We start from the raw sequence: 25,141 nt of genomic DNA on the forward strand, positions 1-25,141 counted from the left end.
GTTTGAGTGTACTCCAGTTAACAGCCCCCATTACCCCAAAACGTAATGGAGTCATTAGCACTTATGGTTTTTAAATGGCACCCAGAATTATGTTGCACGAAGCACAATTTCACATCATTCTGGGTTCATTTGTGTGAAAACAAGGTCCAATCAGGCTGAAACGTTACAGGAAGGTATATTCTATTGAGTTGTAAGTTATCTGAACGTTTCATGATGATCGCACATTCCTATAGGGGGTCAAACCATGACCCAAAGGTCACCGGGCCTGGTGTCACTTTAAAGAAGTAGTCCAGTTACACCTTTGTGAGCTAATAACTTGGCTTCTGAATATCCTAAAGAGGTCAGGTTTGTTTTAGTGTACTCCAATAGACAGCCTCTACAACCACAAAAAGGAATGGAGTCATTAGCACTTATGGTTTGTAAATGGCACCCAGAATTATGTTGCACGAAGCACAATTTCACATCATTCTGGGTCCATTTGTGTGAAAACAAGGTCCAATCAGGCTGAAACGTTACAGGAAGGTATATTCTATTGAGTTGTAAGTGATCTGAACGTTTCATGATGATAGCACATTCCTATAGGAGGTCAAACCATGTCCCAAAGGTCACCGGATCTGGTGTCAATTTAAAGAAGTAGTCCAGTTACACATTTGTGGGCTTATAACTTGGCTTCTGAATGTCCTAGAGAGATCAGGTTTGTTTTAGTATACTCCAATCAACAGCCCCTACAACCACAAAAAGGAATGGAGTCATTAGCACTTATGGTTTGTAAATGGCACCCAGAATTATGTTGCACGAAGCACAATTTCACATCATTCTGGGTTCATTTGTGTGAAAACAAGGTCCAATCAGGCTGAAACGTTACAGGAAGGTAGAATCTATTGAGTTGTAAGTGATCTGAACGTTTCATGATGATAGCACTTTCCTAAGGGGGTCAAATCATGTCCAAAAGGTCACCGGATCTGGTGTCAATTTAAAGAAGTAGTCCAGTTACACATTTGTGGGCTTATAACTTGGCTTCTGAATGTCCTAGAGCGATCAGGTTTGTTTAAGTGTACTCCAATCAACAGCCCCTACAACCACAAAAAGGAATGGAGTCATTAGCACTTATGGTTTGTAAATGGCACCCAGAATTATGTTGCACGAAGCACAATTTCACATCATTCTGGGTTCATTTGTGTGAAAACAAGGTCCAATCAGGCTGAAACGTTACAGGAAGGTATATTCTATTGAGTTGTAAGTGATCTGAACGTTTCATGATGATAGCACATTCCTATAGGGGGTCAAACCATGTCCCAAAGTTCACCGGATCTGGTGTCAATTTAAAGAAGTAGTCCAGTTACACATTTGTGGGCTTATAACTTGGCTTCTGAATGTCCTAGAGAGATCAGGTTTGTTTTAGTATACTCCAATGAACAGCCCCTACAACCACAAAAAGGAATGGAGTCATTAGCACTTATGGTTTGTAAATGGCACCCAGAATTATGTTGCACGAAGCACAATTTCACATCATTCTGGGTTCATTTGTGTGAAAACAAGGTCCAATCAGGCTGAAACATTACAGGAAGGTAGAATCTATTGAGTTGTAAGTGATCTGAACGTTTCATGATGATAGCACTTTCCTAAGGGGGTCAAATCATGTCCCAAAGGTCACCGGATCTGGTGTCAATTTAAAGAAGTAGTCCAGTTACACATTTGTGGGCTTATAACTTGGCTTCTGAATGTCCTAGAGCGATCAGGTTTGTTTAAGTGTACTCCAATCAACAGCCCCTACAACCACAAAAAGGAATGGAGTCATTAGCACTTATGGTTTGTAAATGGCACCCAGAATTATGTTGCACGAAGCACAATTTCACATCATTCTGGGTTCATTTGTGTGAAAACAGCGTCCAATCAGGCTGAAACGTTACAGGAAGGTAGAATCTATTGAGTTGTAAGTGATCTGAACGTTTCATGATGATAGCACTTTCCTAAGGGGGTCAAATCATGTCCCAAAGGTCACCGGATCTGGTGTCAATTTAAAGAAGTAGTCCAGTTACACATTTGTGGGCTTATAACTTGGCTTCTGAATGTCCTAGAGCGATCAGGTTTGTTTAAGTGTACTCCAATCAACAGCCCCTACAACCACAAAAAGGAATGGAGTCATTAGCACTTATGGTTTGTAAATGGCACCCAGAATTATGTTGCACGAAGCACAATTTCACATCATTCTGGGTTCATTTGTGTCAAAACAAGGTACAATCAGGCTGAAACGTTACAGGAAGGTAGAATCTATTTAGTTGTAAGTGATCTGAACGTTTCATGATGATAACACTTTCCTAAGGGGGTCAAACCATGTCCCAAAGGTCACCGGATCTGGTGTCAATTTAAAGAAGTAGTCCAGTACCAACATTTGTGGGCTTATAACTTGGCTTCTGAATGTCCTAGAGAGGTCAGGCTTGTTTTAGTGTACTCCAGTCAACAGCCCCTACAACTACAAAAAGGAATGGAGTCATTAGCACTTATGGTTTGTAAATGGCATCCAGAATTAAGTTGTACGAAGCACAATTTCAAATCATTCTGGGTCCATTTGTGTGAAAACAAGGTCCAATAAGGCTGAAACGTTACAGGAAGGTAGAATCTATTGAGTTGTAAGTGATCTGAATGTTTCATGCTGATAGCACTTTCCTAAGGAGGTCAAACTATGTCCCAAAGGTCACCGGATGTGGTGTCAATTTAAAGAAGTAGTCCAGTTACACATTTGTGGGCTTATAACTTGGCTTCTGAATGTCCTAGAGAGATCAGGTTAAATTTAGTGTACTCCAATCAACAGCCCCTACAACCACAAAAAGGAATGGAGTCATTAGCACTTATGGTTTGTAAATGGCACCCAGAATTATGTTGCACGAAGCACAATTTCACATCATTCTGGGTTCATTTGTGTCAAAACAAGGTACAATCAGGCTGAAACGTTACAGGAAGGTAGAATCTATTTAGTTGTAAGTGATCTGAACGTTTCATGATGATAGCACTTTCCTAAGGGGGTCAAACCATGTCCCAAAGGTCACCGGATCTGGTGTCAATTTAAAGAAGTAGTCCAGTACCAACGTATGTGGGCTTATAACTTGGCTTCTGAATGTCCTAGAGAGGTCAGGCTTGTTTTAGTGTACTCCAGTCAACAGCCCCTACAACTACAAAAAGGAATGGAGTCATTAGCACTTATGGTTTTTAAATGGCACCCAGAATTATGTTGCACGAAGCACAATTTCACATCATTCTGGGTCCATTTGTGTGAAAACAAGGTCCAATCAGGCTGAAACGTTACAAGAAGGTAGAATCTATTGAGTTGTAAGTGATCTGAACGTTTCATGATGATCTCACATTCCTATAGGGGGTCAAACCATGTCCCAAAGGTCACCGGGCCTGGTGTCACTTTAAAGAAGTAGTCCAGTTACAACTTTCTGGGCTTATAACTTGGCTTCTGAATATCCTAAAGAGGTCAGGTTTGTTTTAGTGTACTCCAATCAACAGCCCCTACAACCACAAAAAGGACTGGAGTCATTAGCACTTATGGTTTTTAAATGGCACCCAGAATTATGTTGCACGAAGCACAATTTCACATCATTCTGGGTCCATTTGTGTGAAAACAAGGTCCAATCAGGCTGAAACGTTACAGGAACGTAGAATCTATTGAGTTGTAAGTGATCTGAACGTTTCATGATGATCGCACATTCCTATAGGGGGTCAAACCATGTCCCAAAGGTCACCGGGCCTGGTGTCACTTTAAAGAAGTAGTCCAGTTACACCTTTGTGAGCTAATAACTTGGCTTCTGAATATCCTAAAGAGGCCAGGTTTGTTTTAACGTACTCCAATCAACAGCCTCTACAACCACAAAAAGGAATGGAGTCATTAGCACTTATGGTTTGTAAATGGCACCCAGAATTATGTTGCACGAAGCACAATTTCACATCATTCTGGGTCCATTTGTGTCAAAACAAGGTCCAATCAGGCTGAAATGTTACAGGAAGGTAGAATCTATTGAGTTGTAAGTGATCTGAACGTTTCATGATGATAGCACATTCCTATAGGGGGTCAAACTATGTCCCAAAGGTCACCGGATCTGGTGTCAATTTAAAGAAGTAGTCCAGTTACACATTTGTGGGCTTATAACTTGGCTTCTGAATGTCCTAGAGAGGTTAGGTTTGTTTTAGTGTTCTCCAATCAACAGCCCCTACAACCACAAAAAGAAATGGAGTCATTAGCACTTATGGTTTGTAAATGGCACCCAGAATTATATTGCACGAAGCACAATTTCACATCATTCTGGGTTCATTTGTGTGAAAACAAGGTACAATCAGGCTGAAACGTTACAAGAAGGTAGAATCTATTGAGTTGTAAGTGATCTGAACGTTTCATGATGATCGCACATTCCTATAGGGGGTCAAACCATGTCCCAAAGGTCACCGGGCCTGGTGTCACTTTAAAGAAGTAGTCCAATTACACCTTTGAGGGCTTATAACTTGGTTTCTGAATGTCCTAGAGACATCAGGTTTGTTTTAGTATACTCCAATCAACAGCCCCTACAACCACAAAAAGGAATGGAGTCATTAGCACTTATGGTTTTTAAATGGCACCCAGAATTATGTTGCACGAAGCACAATTTCACATCATTCTGGGTTCATTTGTGTGAAAACAAGGTACAATCAGGCTGTAACGTTACAGGAAGGTAGAATCTATTGAGTTGTAAGTGATCTGAACGTTTCATGATGATAGCACTTTCCTAAGGGGGTCAAACCATGTCCCAAAGGTCACCGGATCTGGTGTCAATTTAAAGAAGTAGTCCAGTTACACATTTGTGGGCTTATAACTTGGCTTCTGAATGTCCTAGAGAGATCAGGTTTGTTTTAGTATACTCCAATCAACAGCCCCTACAACCACAAAAAGGAATGGAGTCATTAGCACTTGTGGTTTTTAAATGGCACCCAGAATTATGTGGTACGAAGCACAATTTCACATCATTCTGGGTTCATTTGTATGAAAACAAGGTCCAATCAAGCTGAAACGTTACAGGAAGGTAGAATCTATTGAGTTGTAAGTTATCTGAACGTTTCATGATGATAGTACTTTCCTAAGGGGATCAAACCATGTCCCAAATGTCACCGGATCTGGTGTCAATTTAAAGAAGTAGTCCAGTTACACGTTTGTGGGCTTATAACTTGGCTTCTGAATGTCCTAGAGAGATCAGGTTTGTTTTAATGTACTCCAATCAACAGCCCCTACAACCACAAAAAAGGAATGGAGTCATTAGCACTTATGGTTTGTAAATGGCACCCAAGATTATGTTGCACGAAGCACAATTTCACATCATTCTGGGTCCATTTGTGTGAAAACAAGGTCCAATCAGGCTGAAACGTTACAAGAAGGTAGAATCTATTGAGTTGTAAGTGATCTGAACGTTTCATGATGATCGCACATTCCTATTGGGGGTCAAACATTGTCCCAAAGGTCACCGGGCCTGGTGTAACTTTAAAGAAGTAGTCTTGTTACACCTTTGTGGGATTATAACTTGGCTTCTGAATATCCTAGAGAGGTCAGGTTTGTTTTAGAGTACTCCAATTAGCAGCCCCCATTACCACTAAAAGGAACGGAGTCATTAGCACTTATGGTTTTTAAATGGCACCCAGAATTATGTTGCACGAAGCATTATTTCACATCATTCTGGGTTCATTTGTGTGAAAACAAGGTCCAATCAGGCTGAAACGTTACAGGAAGGTAGAATATATTGAGTTGTAAGTGATCTGAACGTTTCATGATGATAGCACTTTCCTAAGGGGGTCAAACCATGTCCCAAAGGTCACCGGATCTGGTGTCAATTTAAAGAAGTAGTCCAGTTACACATTTGTTGGCTTATAACTTGGCTTCTGAATGTCCTAGAGTGATCAGGTTTGTTTTAGTGTACTACAATCAACAGCCCCTACAACCACAAAAAGGAATGTAGACATTAGCACTTATGGTTTTTAAATGGCACCCAGAATTATGTTGCACGAAGCACAATTTCACATCATTCTGGGTTCATTTGTGTGAAAACAAGGTCCAATCAGGCTGAAACGTTACAGGAAGGTAGAATCTATTGAGTTGTAAGTGATCTGAACGTTTCATGATGATAGAACTTTCCTATAGGGGGTCAAACCATGTCCCAAAGGTCACCGGATCTGGTGTCACTTTAAAGAAGTAGTCCAGTTACACATTTGTGGGCTTATAACTTGGCTTCTGAATGTCCTGGAGAGGTCAGGTTTGTTTTAGTGCACTCCAATCAACAGCCCCTACAACCACAAAAAGGAATGGAGACATTAGCACTTATGGTTTGTAAATGGCACCTAGAATTATGTTGCACGAAGCACAATTTCACATCATTCTGGGTTCATTTGTGTGAAAACAAGGTCCAATCAGGCTGAAACGTTACAGGAAGGTAGAATCTATTGAGTTGTAAGTGATCTGAACGTTTCATGATGATAGCACTTTCCTAAGGGGGTCAAACCATGTCCCAAAGGTCACCGGATCTGGTGTCACTTTAAAGAAGTAGTCCAGTTACACATTTGTGGGCTTATAACTTGGCTTCTGAATATCCTAGAGAGGTCAGGTTTGTTTTAATGTACTCCAACCAACAGCCCCTACAACCACAAAAAGAAATGGAGTCATTAGCACTTATGGTTTGTAAATGGCACCCAGAATTATATTGCACGAAGCACAATTTCACATCATTCTGGGTTCATTTGTGTGAAAACAAGGTACAATCAGGCTGTAACGTTACAGGAAGGTAGAATCTATTGAGTTGTAAGTGATCTGAACGTTTCATGATGATAGCACTTTCCTAAGGGGGTCAAACCATGTCCCAAAGGTCACCGGATCTGGTGTCAATTTAAAGAAGTAGTCCAGTTACACATTTGTGGGCTTATAACTTGGCTTCTGAATGTCCTAGAGAGATCAGGTTTGTTTTAGTATACTCCAATCAACAGCCCCTACAACCACAAAAAGGAATGGAGTCATTAGCACTTGTGGTTTTTAAATGGCACCCAGAATTATGTGGTACGAAGCACAATTTCACATCATTCTGGGTTCATTTGTGTGAAAACAAGGTCCAATCAAGCTGAAACGTTACAGGAAGGTAGAATCTATTGAGTTGTAAGTTATCTGAACGTTTCATGATGATAGTACTTTCCTAAGGGGATCAAACCATGTCCCAAATGTCACCGGATCTGGTGTCAATTTAAAGAAGTAGTCCAGTTACACATTTGTGGGCTTGTAACTTGGCTTCTGAATGTCCTAGAGAGATCAGGTTTGTTTTAATGTACTCCAATCAACAGCCCCTACAACCACAAAAAAGGAATGGAGTCATTAGCACTTATGGTTTGTAAATGGCACCCAAGATTATGTTGCACGAAGCACAATTTCACATCATTCTGGGTCCATTTGTGTGAAAACAAGGTCCAATCAGGCTGAAACGTTACAAGAAGGTAGAATCTATTGAGTTGTAAGTGATCTGAACGTTTCATGATGATAGCACTTTCCTAAGGGGGTCAAACCATGTCCCAAAGGTCACCGGGCCTGGTGTAACTTTAAAGAAGTAGTCTTGTTACACCTTTGTGGGATTATAACTTGGCTTCTGAATATCCTAGAGAGGTCAGGTTTGTTTTAGAGTACTCCAATTAGCAGCCCCCATTACCACTAAAAGGAACGGAGTCATTAGCACTTATGGTTTTTAAATGGCACCCAGAATTATGTTGCACGAAGCACAATTTCACATCATTCTGGGTTCATTTGTGTGAAAACAAGGTCCAATCAGGCTGAAACGTTACAGGAAGGTAGAATCTATTGAGTTGTAAGTGATCTGAACGTTTCATGATGATAGCACCTTCCTAAGGGGGTCAAACCATGTCCCAAAGGTCACCGGATCTGGTGTCAATTTAAAGAAGTAGTCCAGTTACACATTTGTGGGCTTATAACTTGGCTTCTGAATGTCCTAGAGAGATCAGATTTGTTTTAGTATACTCCAATCAACAGCCCCTACAACCACAAAAATGAATGGAGTCATTAGCACTTATGGTTTTTAAATGGCACCCAGAATTATGTTGCACGAAGCATTATTTCACATCATTCTGGGTTCATTTGTGTGAAAACAAGGTCCAATCAGGCTGAAACGTTACAGGAAGGTAGAATCTATTGAGTTGTAAGTGATCTGAACGTTTCATGATGATAGCACTTTCCTAAGGGGGTCAAACCATGTCCCAAAGGTCACCGGATCTGGTTTCAATTTAAAGAAGTAGTCCAGTTACACATTTGTGGGCTTATAACTTGGCTTCTGAATGTCCTAGAGCGATCAGGTTTGTTTTAGTGTACTACAATCAACAGCCCCTACAACCACAAAAAGGAATGGAGACATTAGCACTTATGGTTTGTAAATGGCACCCAAGATTATGTTGCACGAAGCACAATTTCACATCATTCTGGGTCCATTTGTGTGAAAACAAGGTCCAATCAGGCTGAAACGTTACAAGAAGGTAGAATCTATTGAGTTGTAAGTGATCTGAACGTTTCATGATGATCGCACATTCCTATTGGGGGTCAAACATTGTCCCAAAGGTCACCGGGCCTGGTGTAACTTTAAAGAAGTAGTCTTGTTACACCTTTGTGGGATTATAACTTGGCTTCTGAATATCCTAGAGAGGTCAGGTTTGTTTTAGAGTACTCCAATTAGCAGCCCCCATTACCACTAAAAGGAACGGAGTCATTAGCACTTATGGTTTTTAAATGGCACCCAGAATTATGTTGCACGAAGCACAATTTCACATCATTCTGGGTTCATTTGTGTGAAAACAAGGTCCAATCAGGCTGAAACGTTACAGGAAGGTAGAATCTATTGAGTTGTAAGTGATCTGAACGTTTCATGATGATAGCACCTTCCTAAGGGGGTCAAACCATGTCCCAAAGGTCACCGGATCTGGTGTCAATTTAAAGAAGTAGTCCAGTTACACATTTGTGGGCTTATAACTTGGCTTCTGAATGTCCTAGAGAGATCAGATTTGTTTTAGTGTACTCCAATCAACAGCCCCTACAACCACAAAAATGAATGGAGTCATTAGCACTTATGGTTTTTAAATGGCACCCAGAATTATGTTGCACGAAGCATTATTTCACATCATTCTGGGTTCATTTGTGTGAAAACAAGGTCCAATCAGGCTGAAACGTTACAGGAAGGTAGAATCTATTGAGTTGTAAGTGATCTGAACGTTTCAAGATGATAGCACTTTCCTAAGGGGGTCAAACCATGTCCCAAAGGTCACCGGATCTGGTGTCAATTTAAAGAAGTAGTCCAGTTACACATTTGTGGGCTTATAACTTGGCTTCTGAATGTCCTAGAGAGATCAGGTTTGTTTTAGTGTACTACAATCAACAGCCCCTACAACCACAAAAAGGAATGTAGACATTAGCACTTATGGTTTTTAAATGGCACCCAGAATTATGTTGCACGAAGCACAATTTCACATCATTCTGGGTTCATTTGTGTGAAAACAAGGTCCAATCAGGCTGAAACGTTACAGGAAGGTAGAATCTATTGAGTTGTAAGTGATCTGAACGTTTCATGATGATAGAACTTTCCTATAGGGGGTCAAACCATGTCCCAAAGGTCACCGGATCTGGTGTCACTTTAAAGAAGTAGTCCAGTTACACATTTGTGGGCTTATAACTTGGCTTCTGAATGTCCTGGAGAGGTCAGGTTTGTTTTAGTGTACTCCAATCAACAGCCCCTACAACCACAAAAAGGAATGGAGACATTAGCACTTATGGTTTGTAAATGGCACCTAGAATTATGTTGCACGAAGCACAATTTCACATCATTCTGGGTTCATTTGTGTGAAAACAAGGTCCAATCAGGCTGAAACGTTACAGGAAGGTAGAATCTATTGAGTTGTAAGTGATCTGAACGTTTCATGATGATAGCACTTTCCTAAGGGGGTCAAACCATGTCCCAAAGGTCACCGGATCTGGTGTCACTTTAAAGAAGTAGTCCAGTTACACATTTGTGGGCTTATAACTTGGCTTCTGAATATCCTAGAGAGGTCAGGTTTGTTTTAATGTACTCCAACCAACAGCCCCTACAACCACAAAAAGAAATGGAGTCATTAGCACTTGTGGTTTTTAAATGGCACCCAGAATTATGTGGTACGAAGCACAATTTCACGTCATTCTGGGTTCATTTGTGTGAAAACAAGGTCCAATCAAGCTGAAACGTTACAGGAAGGTAGAATCTATTGAGTTGTAAATTATCTGAACGTTTCATGATGATAGTACTTTCCTAAGGGGATCAAACCATGTCCCAAATGTCACCGGATCTGGTGTCAATTTAAAGAAGTAGTCCAGTTACACATTTGTGGGCTTATAACTTGGCTTCTGAATGTCCTAGAGAGATCAGGTTTGTTTTAATGTACTCCAATCAACAGCCCCTACAACCACAAAAAAGGAATGGAGTCATTAGCACTTATGGTTTGTAAATGGCACCCAAGATTATGTTGCACGAAGCACAATTTCACATCATTCTGGGTCCATTTGTGTGAAAACAAGGTCCAATCAGGCTGAAACGTTACAAGAAGGTAGAATCTATTGAGTTGTAAGTGATCTGAACGTTTCATGATGATCGCACATTCCTATTGGGGGTCAAACATTGTCCCAAAGGTCACCGGGCCTGGTGTAACTTTAAAGAAGTAGTCTTGTTACACCTTTGTGGGATTATAACTTGGCTTCTGAATATCCTAGAGAGGTCAGGTTTGTTTTAGAGTACTCCAATTAGCAGCCCCCATTACCACTAAAAGGAACGGAGTCATTAGCACTTATGGTTTTTAAATGGCACCCAGAATTATGTTGCACGAAGCACAATTTCACATCATTCTGGGTTCATTTGTGTGAAAACAAGGTCCAATCAGGCTGAAACGTTACAGGAAGGTAGAATCTATTGAGTTGTAAGTGATCTGAACGTTTCATGATGATAGCACCTTCCTAAGGGGGTCAAACCATGTCCCAAAGGTCACCGGATCTGGTGTCAATTTAAAGAAGTAGTCCAGTTACACATTTGTGGGCTTATAACTTGGCTTCTGAATATCCTAGAGAGGTCAGGTTTGTTTTAATGTACTCCAACCAACAGCCCCTACAACCACAAAAAGAAATGGAGTCATTAGCACTTGTGGTTTTTAAATGGCACCCAGAATTATGTGGTACGAAGCACAATTTCACGTCATTCTGGGTTCATTTGTGTGAAAACAAGGTCCAATCAAGCTGAAACGTTACAGGAAGGTAGAATCTATTGAGTTGTAAATTATCTGAACGTTTCATGATGATAGTACTTTCCTAAGGGGATCAAACCATGTCCCAAATGTCACCGGATCTGGTGTCAATTTAAAGAAGTAGTCCAGTTACACATTTGTGGGCTTATAACTTGGCTTCTGAATGTCCTAGAGAGATCAGGTTTGTTTTAATGTACTCCAATCAACAGCCCCTACAACCACAAAAAAGGAATGGAGTCATTAGCACTTATGGTTTGTAAATGGCACCCAAGATTATGTTGCACGAAGCACAATTTCACATCATTCTGGGTCCATTTGTGTGAAAACAAGGTCCAATCAGGCTGAAACGTTACAAGAAGGTAGAATCTATTGAGTTGTAAGTGATCTGAACGTTTCATGATGATCGCACATTCCTATTGGGGGTCAAACATTGTCCCAAAGGTCACCGGGCCTGGTGTAACTTCAAAGAAGTAGTCTTTTTACACCTTTGTGGGATTATAACTTGGCTTCTGAATATCCTAGAGAGGTCAGGTTTGTTTTAGAGTACTCCAATTAGCAGCCCCCATTACCACTAAAAGGAACGGAGTCATTAGCACTTATGGTTTTTAAATGGCACCCAGAATTATGTTGCACGAAGCACAATTTCACATCATTCTGGGTTCATTTGTGTGAAAACAAGGTCCAATCAGGCTGAAACGTTACAGGAAGGTAGAATCTATTGAGTTGTAAGTGATCTGAACGTTTCATGATGATAGCACCTTCCTAAGGGGGTCAAACCATGTCCCAAAGGTCACCGGATCTGGTGTCAATTTAAAGAAGTAGTCCAGTTACACATTTGTGGGCTTATAACTTGGCTTCTGAATGTCCTAGAGAGATCAGATTTGTTTTAGTATACTCCAATCAACAGCCCCTACAACCACAAAAATGAATGGAGTCATTAGCACTTATGGTTTTTAAATGGCACCCAGAATTATGTTGCACGAAGCATTATTTCACATCATTCTGGGTTCATTTGTGTGAAAACAAGGTCCAATCAGGCTGAAACGTTACAGGAAGGTAGAATCTATTGAGTTGTAAGTGATCTGAACATTTCAAGATGATAGCACTTTCCTAAGGGGGTCAAACCATGTCCCAAAGGTCACCGGATCTGGTGTCAATTTAAAGAAGTAGTCCAGTTACACATTTGTGGGCTTATAACTTGGCTTCTGAATGTCCTAGAGTGATCAGGTTTGTTTTAGTGTACTACAATCAACAGCCCCTACAACCACAAAAAGGAATGTAGACATTAGCACTTATGGTTTTTAAATGGCACCCAGAATTATGTTGCACGAAGCACAATTTCACATCATTCTGGGTTCATTTGTGTGAAAACAAGGTCCAATCAGGCTGAAACGTTACAGGAAGGTAGAATCTATTGAGTTGTAAGTGATCTGAACATTTCATGATGATAGAACTTTCCTATAGGGGGTCAAACCATGTCCCAAAGGTCACCGGATCTGGTGTCACTTTAAAGAAGTAGTCCAGTTACACATTTGTGGGCTTATAACTTGGCTTCTGAATGTCCTGGAGAGGTCAGGTTTGTTTTAGTGTACTCCAATCAACAGCCCCTACAACCACAAAAAGGAATGGAGACATTAGCACTTATGGTTTGTAAATGGCACCTAGAATTATGTTGCACGAAGCACAATTTCACATCATTCTGGGTTCATTTGTGTGAAAACAAGGTCCAATCAGGCTGAAACGTTACAGGAAGGTAGAATCTATTGAGTTGTAAGTGATCTGAACGTTTCATGATGATAGCACTTTCCTAAGGGGGTCAAACCATGTCCCAAAGGTCACCGGATCTGGTGTCACTTTAAAGAAGTAGTCCAGTTACACATTTGTGGGCTTATAACTTGGCTTCTGAATATCCTAGAGAGGTCTGGTTTGTTTTAATGTACTCCAACCAACAGCCCCTACAACCACAAAAAGAAATGGAGTCATTAGCACTTATGGTTTGTAAATGGCACCCAGAATTATATTGCACGAAGCACAATTTCACATCATTCTGGGTTCATTTGTGTGAAAACAAGGTACAATCAGGCTGTAACGTTACAGGAAGGTAGAATCTATTGAGTTGTAAGTGATCTGAACGTTTTATGATGATAGCACTTTCCTAAGGGGGTCAAACCATGTCCCAAAGGTCACCGGATCTGGTGTCAATTTAAAGAAGTAGTCCAGTTACACATTTGTGGGCTTATAACTTGGCTTCTGAATGTCCTAGAGAGATCAGGTTTGTTTTAGTATACTCCAATCAACAGCCCCTACAACCACAAAAAGGAATGGAGTCATTAGCACTTGTGGTTTTTAAATGGCACCCAGAATTATGTGGTACGAAGCACAATTTCACATCATTCTGGGTTCATTTGTGTGAAAACAAGGTCCAATCAAGCTGAAACGTTACAGGAAGGTAGAATCTATTGAGTTGTAAGTTATCTGAACGTTTCATGATGATAGTACTTTCCTAAGGGGATCAAACCATGTCCCAAATGTCACCGGATCTGGTGTCAATTTAAAGAAGTAGTCCAGTTACACATTTGTGGGCTTATAACTTGGCTTCTGAATGTCCTAGAGAGATCAGGTTTGTTTTAATGTACTCCAATCAACAGCCCCTACAACCACAAATAAGGAATGGAGTCATTAGCACTTATGGTTTGTAAATGGCACCCAAGATTATGTTGCAAGAAGCACAATTTCACATCATTCTGGGTCCATTTGTGTGAAAACAAGGTCCAATCAGGCTGAAACGTTACAAGAAGGTAGAATCTATTGAGTTGTAAGTGATCTGAACGTTTCATGATGATCGCACATTCCTATTGGGGGTCAAACATTGTCCCAAAGGTCACCGGGCCTGGTGTATTTTTAAAGAAGTAGTCTTGTTACACCTTTGTGGGATTATAACTTGGCTTCTGAATATCCTAGAGAGGTCAGGTTTGTTTTAGAGTACTCCAATTAGCAGCCCCCATTACCACTAAAAGGAACGGAGTCATTAGCACTTATGGTTTTTAAATGGCACCCAGAATTATGTTGCACGAAGCACAATTTCACATCATTCTGGGTTCATTTGTGTGAAAACAAGGTCCAATCAGGCTGAAACGTTACAGGAAGGTAGAATCTATTGAGTTGTAAGTGATCTGAACGTTTCATGATGATAGCACCTTCCTAAGGGGGTCAAACCATGTCCCAAAGGTCACCGGATCTGGTGTCAATTTAAAGAAGTAGTCCAGTTACACATTTGTGGGCTTATAACTTGGCTTCTGAATGTCCTAGAGAGATCAGATTTGTTTTAGTATACTCCAATCAACAGCCCCTACAACCACAAAAATGAATGGAGTCATTAGCACTTATGGTTTTTAAATGGCACCCAGAATTATGTTGCACGAAGCATTATTTCACATCATTCTGGGTTCATTTGTGTGAAAACAAGGTCCAATCAGGCTGAAACGTTACAGGAAGGTAGAATCTATTGAGTTGTAAGTGATCTGAACGTTTCATGATGATAGCACTTTCCTAAGGGGGTCAAACCATGTCCCAAAGGTCACCGGATCTGGTGTCAATTTAAAGAAGTAGTCCAGTTACACATTTGTGGGCTTATAACTTGGCTTCTGAATGTCCTAGAGCGATCAGGTTTGTTTTAGTGTACTACAATCAACAGCCCCTACAACCACAAAAAGGAATGGAGACATTAGCACTTATGGTTTGTAAATGGCACCCAAGATTATGTTGCACGAAGCACAATTTCACATCATTCTGGGTCCATTTGTGTGAAAACAAGGTCCAATCAGGCTGAAACGTTACAAGAAGGTAGAATCTATTGAGTTGTAAGTGATCTGAACGTTTCATGATGATCGCACATTCCTATTGGGGGTCAAACATTGTCCCAAAGGTCACCGGGCCTGGTGTAACTTTAAAGAAGTAGTCTTGTTACACCTTTGTGGGATTATAACTTGGCTTCTGAATATCCTAGAGAGGTCAGGTTTGTTTTAGAGTACTCCAATTAGCAGCCCCCATTACCACTAAAAGGAACGGAGTCATTAGCACTTATGGTTTTTAAATGGCACCCAGAATTATGTTGCACGAAGCACAATTTCACATCATTCTGGGTTCATTTGTGTGAAAACAAGGTCCAATCAGGCTGAAACGTTACAGGAAGGTAGAATCTATTGAGTTGTAAGTGATCTGAATGTTTCATGATGATAGCACTTTCCTAAGGGGGTCAAACCATGTCCCAAAGGTCACCGGATCTGGTGTCAATTTAAAGAAGTAGTCCAGTTACATATTTGTGGGCTTATAACTTGGCTTCTGAATGTCCTAGAGAGATCAGATTTGTTTTAGTATACTCCAATCAACAGCCCCTACAACCACAAAAATGAATGGAGTCATTAGCACTTATGGTTTTTAAATGGCACCCAGAATTATGTTGCACGAAGCATTATTTCACATCATTCTGGGTTCATTTGTGTGAAAACAAGGTCCAATCAGGCTGAAACGTTACAGGAAGGTAGAATCTATTGAGCTGTAAGTGATCTGAACGTTTCAAGATGATAGCACTTTCCTAAGGGGGTCAAACCATGTCCCAAAGGTCACCGGATCTGGTGTCAATTTAAAGAAGTAGTCCAGTTACACATTTGTGGGCTTATAACTTGGCTTCTGAATGTCCTAGAGTGATCAGGTTTGTTTTAGTGTACTACAATCAACAGCCCCTACAACCACAAAAAGGAATGTAGACATTAGCACTTATGGTTTTTAAATGGCGCCCAGAATTATGTTTTACGAAGCACAATTTCACATCATTCTGGGTTCATTTGTGTGAAAACAAGGTCCAATCAGGCTGAAACGTTACAGGAAGGTAGAATCTATTGAGTTGTAAGTGATCTGAACGTTTCATGATGATAGAACTTTCCTATAGGGGGTCAAACCATGTCCCAAAGGTCACCGGATCTGGTGTCACTTTAAAGAAGTAGTCCAGTTACACATTTGTGGGCTTATAACTTGGCTTCTGAATGTCCTGGAGAGGTCAGGTTTGTTTTAGTGTACTCCAATCAACAGCCCCTACAACCACAAAAAGGAATGGAGACATTAGCACTTATGGTTTGTAAATGGCACCTAGAATTATGTTGCACGAAGCACAATTTCACATCATTCTGGGTTCATTTGTGTGAAAACAAGGTCCAATCAGGCTGAAACGTTACAGGAAGGTAGAATCTATTGAGTTGTAAGTGATCTGAACGTTTCATGATGATAGCATTTTCCTAAGGGGGTCAAACCATGTCCCAAAGGTCACCGGATCTGGTGTCACTTTAAAGAAGTAGTCCAGTTACACATTTGTGGGCTTATAACTTGGCTTCTGAATATCCTAGAGAGGTCTGGTTTGTTTTAATGTACTCCAACCAACAGCCCCTACAACCACAAAAAGAAATGGAGTCATTAGCACTTATGGTTTGTAAATGGCACCCAGAATTATATTGCACGAAGCACAATTTCACATCATTCTGGGTTCATTTGTGTGAAAACAAGGTACAATCAGGCTGTAACGTTACAGGAAGGTAGAATCTATTGAGTTGTAAGTGATCTGAACGTTTTATGATGATAGCACTTTCCTAAGGGGGTCAAACCATGTCCCAAAGGTCACCGGATCTGGTGTCAATTTAAAGAAGTAGTCCAGTTACACATTTGTGGGCTTATAACTTGGCTTCTGAATGTCCTAGAGAGATCAGGTTTGTTTTAGTATACTCCAATCAACAGCCCCTACAACCACAAAAAGGAATGGAGTCATTAGCACTTGTGGTTTTTAAATGGCACCCAGAATTATGTGGTACGAAGCACAATTTCATATCATTCTGGGTTCATTTGTGTGAAAACAAGGTCCAATCAAGCTGAAACGTTACAGGAAGGTAGAATCTATTGAGTTGTAAGTTATCTGAACGTTTCATGATGATAGTACTTTCCTAAGGGGATCAAACCATGTCCCAAATGTCACCGGATCTGGTGTCAATTTAAAGAAGTAGTCCAGTTACACATTTGTGGGCTTATAACTTGGCTTCTGAATGTCCTAGAGAGATCAGGTTTGTTTTAATGTACTCCAATCAACAGCCCCTACAACCACAAAAAAGGAATGGAGTCATTAGCACTTATGGTTTGTAAATGGCACCCAAGATTATGTTGCACGAAGCACAATTTCACATCATTCTGGGTCCATTTGTGTGAAAACAAGGTCCAATCAGGCTGAAACGTTACAAGAAGGTAGAATCTATTGAGTTGTAAGTGATCTGAACGTTTCATGATGATCGCACATTCCTATTGGGGGTCAAACATTGTCCCAAAGGTCACCGGGCCTGGTGTATTTTTAAAGAAGTAGTCTTGTTACACCTTTGTGGGATTATAACTTGGCTTCTGAATATCCTAGAGAGGTCAGGTTTGTTTTAGAGTACTCCAATTAGCAGCCCCCATTACCACTAAAAGGAACGGAGTCATTAGCACTTATGGTTTTTAAATGGCACCCAGAATTATGTTGCACGAAGCACAATTTCACATCATTCTGGGTTCATTTGTGTGAAAACAAGGTCCAATCAGGCTGAAACGTTACAGGAAGGTAGAATCTATTGAGTTGTAAGTGATCTGAACGTTTCATGATGATAGCACCTTCCTAAGGGGGTCAAACCATGTCCCAAAGGTCACCGGATCTGGTGTCAATTTAAAGAAGTAGTCCAGTTACACATTTGTGGGCTTATAACTTGGCTTCTGAATGTCCTAGAGAGATCAGATTTGTTTTAGTATACTCCAATCAACAGCCCCTACAACCACAAAAATGAATGGAGTCATTAGCACTTATGGTTTTTAAATGGCACCCAGAATTATGTTGCACGAAGCATTATTTCACATCATTCTGGGTTCATTTGTGTGAAAACAAGGTCCAATCAGGCTGAAACGTTACAGGAAGGTAGAATCTATTGAGTTGTAAGTGATCTGAACGTTTCATGATGATAGCACTTTCCTAAGGGGGTCAAACCATGTCCCAAAGGTCACCGGATCTGGTGTCAATTTAAAGAAGTAGTCCAGTTACACATTTGTGGGCTTATAACTTGGCTTCTGAATGTCCTAGAGCGATCAGGTTTGTTTTAGTGTACTACAATCAACAGCCCCTACAACCACAAAAAGGAATGGAGACATTAGCACTTATGGTTTGTAAATGGCACCCAAGATTATGTTGCACGAAGCACAATTTCACATCATTCTGGGTCCATTTGTGTGAAAACAAGGTCCAATCAGGCTGAAACGTTACAAGAAGGTAGAATCTATTGAGTTGTAAGTGATCTGAACGTTTCATGATGATCGCACATTCCTATTGGGGGTCAAACATTGTCCCAAAGGTCACCGGGCCTGGTGTAACTTTAAAGAAGTAGTCTTGTTACACCTTTGTGGGATTATAACTTGGCTTCTGAATATCCTAGAGAGGTCAGGTTTGTTTTAGAGTACTCCAATTAGCAGCCCCCATTACCACTAAAAGGAACGGAGTCATTAGCACTTATGGTTTTTAAATGGCACCCAGAATTATGTTGCACGAAGCACAATTTCACATCATTCTGGGTTCATTTGTGTGAAAACAAGGTCCAATCAGGCTGAAACGTTACAGGAAGGTAGAATCTATTGAGTTGTAAGTGATCTGAACGTTTCATGATGATAGCACCTTCCTAAGGGGGTCAAACCATGTCCCAAAGGTCACCGGATCTGGTGTCAATTTAAAGAAGTAGTCCAGTTACACATTTGTGGGCTTATAACTTGGCTTCTGAATGTCCTAGAGAGATCAGATTTGTTTTAGTGTACTCCAATCAACAGCCCCTACAACCACAAAAATGAATGGAGTCATTAGCACTTATGGTTTTTAAATGGCACCCAGAATTATGTTGCACGAAGCATTATTTCACATCATTCTGGGTTCATTTGTGTGAAAACAAGGTCCAATCAGGCTGAAACGTTACAGGAAGGTAGAATCTATTGAGTTGTAAGTGATCTGAACGTTTCAAGATGATAGCACTTTCCTAAGGGGGTCAAACCATGTCCCAAAGGTCACCGGATCTGGTGTCAATTTAAAGAAGTAGTCCAGTTACACATTTGTGGGCTTATAACTTGGCTTCTGAATGTCCTAGAGAGATCAGGTTTGTTTTAGTGTACTACAATCAACAGCCCCTACAACCACAAAAAGGAATGTAGACATTAGCACTTATGGTTTTTAAATGGCACCCAGAATTATGTTGCACGAAGCACAATTTCACATCATTCTGGGTTCATTTGTGTGAAAACAAGGTCCAATCAGGCTGAAACGTTACAGGAAGGTAGAATCTATTGAGTTGTAAGTGATCTGAACGTTTCATGATGATAGAACTTTCCTATAGGGGGTCAAACCATGTCCCAAAGGTCACCGGATCTGGTGTCACTTTAAAGAAGTAGTCCAGTTACACATTTGTGGGCTTATAACTTGGCTTCTGAATGTCCTGGAGAGGTCAGGTTTGTTTTAGTGTACTCCAATCAACAGCCCCTACAACCACAAAAAGGAATGGAGACATTAGCACTTATGGTTTGTAAATGGCACCTAGAATTATGTTGCACGAAGCACAATTTCACATCATTCTGGGTTCATTTGTGTGAAAACAAGGTCCAATCAGGCTGAAACGTTACAGGAAGGTAGAATCTATTGAGTTGTAAGTGATCTGAACGTTTCATGATGATAGCACTTTCCTAAGGGGGTCAAACCATGTCCCAAAGGTCACCGGATCTGGTGTCACTTTAAAGAAGTAGTCCAGTTACACATTTGTGGGCTTATAACTTGGCTTCTGAATATCCTAGAGAGGTCTGGTTTGTTTTAATGTACTCCAACCAACAGCCCCTACAACCACAAAAAGAAATGGAGTCATTAGCACTTATGGTTTGTAAATGGCACCCAGAATTATATTGCACGAAGCACAATTTCACATCATTCTGGGTTCATTTGTGTGAAAACAAGGTACAATCAGGCTGTAACGTTACAGGAAGGTAGAATCTATTGAGTTGTAAGTGATCTGAACGTTTTATGATGATAGCACTTTCCTAAGGGGGTCAAACCATGTCCCAAAGGTCACCGGATCTGGTGTCAATTTAAAGAAGTAGTCCAGTTACACATTTGTGGGCTTATAACTTGGCTTCTGAATGTCCTAGAGAGATCAGGTTTGTTTTAGTATACTCCAATCAACAGCCCCTACAACCACAAAAAGGAATGGAGTCATTAGCACTTGTGGTTTTTAAATGGCACCCAGAATTATGTGGTACGAAGCACAATTTCACATCATTCTGGGTTCATTTGTGTGAAAACAAGGTCCAATCAAGCTGAAACGTTACAGGAAGGTAGAATCTATTGAGTTGTAAGTTATCTGAACGTTTCATGATGATAGTACTTTCCTAAGGGGATCAAACCATGTCCCAAATGTCACCGGATCTGGTGTCAATTTAAAGAAGTAGTCCAGTTACACATTTGTGGGCTTATAACTTGGCTTCTGAATGTCCTAGAGAGATCAGGTTTGTTTTAATGTACTCCAATCAACAGCCCCTACAACCACAAAAAAGGAATGGAGTCATTAGCACTTATGGTTTGTAAATGGCACCCAAGATTATGTTGCACGAAGCACAATTTCACATCATTCTGGGTCCATTTGTGTGAAAACAAGGTCCAATCAGGCTGAAACGTTACAAGAAGGTAGAATCTATTGAGTTGTAAGTGATCTGAACGTTTCATGATGATCGCACATTCCTATTGGGGGTCAAACATTGTCCCAAAGGTCACCGGGCCTGGTGTATTTTTAAAGAAGTAGTCTTGTTACACCTTTGTGGGATTATAACTTGGCTTCTGAATATCCTAGAGAGGTCAGGTTTGTTTTAGAGTACTCCAATTAGCAGCCCCCATTACCACTAAAAGGAACGGAGTCATTAGCACTTATGGTTTTTAAATGGCACCCAGAATTATGTTGCACGAAGCACAATTTCACATCATTCTGGGTTCATTTGTGTGAAAACAAGGTCCAATCAGGCTGAAACGTTACAGGAAGGTAGAATCTATTGAGTTGTAAGTGATCTGAACGTTTCATGATGATAGCACCTTCCTAAGGGGGTCAAACCATGTCCCAAAGGTCACCGGATCTGGTGTCACTTTAAAGAAGTAGTCCAGTTACACATTTGTGGGCTTATAACTTTTCTTCTGAATGTCCTAGAGAGGTCAGGTTTGTTTTAGAGTACTTCAATTAATAGCTCCTACAACCACAAAAAGGAATGGAGTCATTAGCACTTATGGTTTGTAAATGGCACCCAGAATTATGTTGCACGAAGCACAATTTCACATCATTCTGGGTCCATTTGTGTGAAAACAAGGTCCAATCAGGCTGAAACGTTACAAGAAGGTAGAATCTATTGAGTTGTAAGTGATCTGAACGTTTCATGATGATCGCACATTCCTATAGGGGGTCAAACCATGTCCCAAAGGTCACCGGGCCTGGTGTCACTTTAAAGAAGTAGTCCACTTACACCTTTGTGGGCTTATAACTTGGCTTCTGAATATCCTAAAGAGGTCAGGTTTGTTTTAGAGTACTCCAGTTAACAGCCCCCATTACCCCAAAAAGGAATGGAGACATTAGCACTTATGGTTTGTAAATGGCACCTAGAATTATGTTGCACGAAGCACAATTTCACATCATTCTGGGTTCATTTGTGTGAAAACAAGGTCCAATCAGGCTGAAACGTTACAGGAAGGTAGAATCTATTGAGTTGTAAGTGATCTGAACGTTTCATGATGATAGCACTTTCCTAAGGGGGTCAAACCATGTCCCAAAGGTCACCGGATCTGGTGTCACTTTAAAGAAGTAGTCCAGTTACACATTTGTGGGCTTATAACTTGGCTTCTGAATATCCTAGAGAGGTCTGGTTTGTTTTAATGTACTCCAACCAACAGCCCCTACAACCACAAAAAGAAATGGAGTCATTAGCACTTATGGTTTGTAAATGGCACCCAGAATTATATTGCACGAAGCACAATTTCACATCATTCTGGGTTCATTTGTGTGAAAACAAGGTACAATCAGGCTGTAACGTTACAGGAAGGTAGAATCTATTGAGTTGTAAGTGATCTGAACGTTTTATGATGATAGCACTTTCCTAAGGGGGTCAAACCATGTCCCAAAGGTCACCGGATCTGGTGTCAATTTAAAGAAGTAGTCCAGTTACACATTTGTGGGCTTATAACTTGGCTTCTGAATGTCCTAGAGAGATCAGGTTTGTTTTAGTATACTCCAATCAACAGCCCCTACAACCACAAAAAGGAATGGAGTCATTAGCACTTGTGGTTTTTAAATGGCACCCAGAATTATGTGGTACGAAGCACAATTTCACATCATTCTGGGTTCATTTGTGTGAAAACAAGGTCCAATCAAGCTGAAACGTTACAGGAAGGTAGAATCTATTGAGTTGTAAGTTATCTGAACGTTTCATGATGATAGTACTTTCCTAAGGAGATCAAACCATGTCCCAAATGTCACCGGATCTGGTGTCAATTTAAAGAAGTAGTCCAGTTACACATTTGTGGGCTTATAACTTGGCTTCTGAATGTCCTAGAGAGATCAGGTTTGTTTTAATGTACTCCAATCAACAGCCCCTACAACCACAAAAAAGGAATGGAGTCATTAGCACTTATGGTTTGTAAATGGCACCCAAGATTATGTTGCACGAAGCACAATTTCACATCATTCTGGGTCCATTTGTGTGAAAACAAGGTCCAATCAGGCTGAAACGTTACAAGAAGGTAGAATCTATTGAGTTGTAAGTGATCTGAACGTTTCATGATGATCGCACATTCCTATTGGGGGTCAAACATTGTCCCAAAGGTCACCGGGCCTGGTGTATTTTTAAAGAAGTAGTCTTGTTACACCTTTGTGGGATTATAACTTGGCTTCTGAATATCCTAGAGAGGTCAGGTTTGTTTTAGAGTACTCCAATTAGCAGCCCCCATTACCACTAAAAGGAACGGAGTCATTAGCACTTATGGTTTTTAAATGGCACCCAGAATTATGTTGCACGAAGCACAATTTCACATCATTCTGGGTTCATTTGTGTGAAAACAAGGTCCAATCAGGCTGAAACGTTACAGGAAGGTAGAATCTATTGAGTTGTAAGTGATCTGAACGTTTCATGATGATAGCACCTTCCTAAGGGGGTCAAACCATGTCCCAAAGGTCACCGGATCTGGTGTCACTTTAAAGAAGTAGTCCAGTTACACATTTGTGGGCTTATAACTTTTCTTCTGAATGTCCTAGAGAGGTCAGGTTTGTTTTAGAGTACTTCAATTAATAGCTCCTACAACCACAAAAAGGAATGGAGTCATTAGCACTTATGGTTTGTAAATGGCACCCAGAATTATGTTGCACGAAGCACAATTTCACATCATTCTGGGTCCATTTGTGTGAAAACAAGGTCCAATCAGGCTGAAACGTTACAAGAAGGTAGAATCTATTGAGTTGTAAGTGATCTGAACGTTTCATGATGATCGCACATTCCTATAGCGGGTCAAACCATGTCCCAAAGGTCACCGGGCCTGGTGTCACTTTAAAGAAGTAGTCCACTTACACCTTTGTGGGCTTATAACTTGGCTTCTGAATATCCTAAAGAGGTCAGGTTTGTTTTAGAGTACTCCACTTAACAGCCCCCATTACCCCAAAAAGGAATGGAGTCATTAGCACTTATGGTTTTTAAATGGCACCCAGAATTATGTTGCACGAAGCACAATTTCACATCATTCTGGGTTCATTTGTGTGAAAACAAGGTCCAATCAGGCTGAAACGTTACAGGAAGGTAGAATCTATTGAGTTGTAAGTGATCTGAACGTTTCATGATGATAGCACTTTCCTAAGGGGGTCAAACCATGTCCCAAAGGTCACCGGATCTGGTGTCAATTTAAAGAAGTAGTCCAGTACCAACGTATGTGGGCTTATAACTTGGCTTCTGAATGTCCTAGAGAGGTCAGGCTTGTTTTAGTGTACTCCAGTCAACAGCCCCTACAACTACAAAAAGGAATGGAGTCATTAGCACTTATGGTTTTTAAATGGCACCCAGAATTATGGTGCACGAAGCACAATTTCACATCATTCTGGGTCCATTTGTGTGAAAACAAGGTCCAATCAGGCTGAAACGTTACAAGAAGGTAGAATCTATTGAGTTGTAAGTGATCTGAACGTTTCATGATGATCGCACATTCCTATAGGGGGTCAAACCATGTCCCAAAGGTCACCGGGCCTGGTGTCACTTTAAAGAAGTAGTCCAGTTACAACTTTGTGGGCTTATAACTTGGCTTCTGAATATCCTAAAGAGGTCAGGATTGTTTTAGTGTACTCCAATCAACAGCCCCTACAACCACAAAAAGGACTGGAGTCATTAGCACTTATGGTTTTTAAATGGCACCCAGAATTATGTTGCACGAAGCACAATTTCACATCATTCTGGGTCCATTTGTGTGAAAACAAGGTCCAATCAGGCTGAAACGTTACAGGAACGTAGAATCTATTGAGTTGTAAGTGATCTGAACGTTTCATGATGATCGCACATTCCTATAGGGGGTCAAACCATGTCCCAAAGGTCACCGGGCCTGGTGTCACTTTAAAGAAGTAGTCCAGTTACACCTTTGTGAGCTAATAACTTGGCTTCTGAATATCCTAAAGAGGCCAGGTTTTTTTTAACGTAGTCCAATCAACAGCCTCTACAACCACAAAAAGGAATG

The sequence above is a fragment of the Nothobranchius furzeri genome, chromosome 5, assembly GCF_043380555.1.
Source record: "Nothobranchius furzeri strain GRZ-AD chromosome 5, NfurGRZ-RIMD1, whole genome shotgun sequence".
NCBI lineage: Eukaryota > Metazoa > Chordata > Actinopteri > Cyprinodontiformes > Nothobranchiidae > Nothobranchius > Nothobranchius furzeri.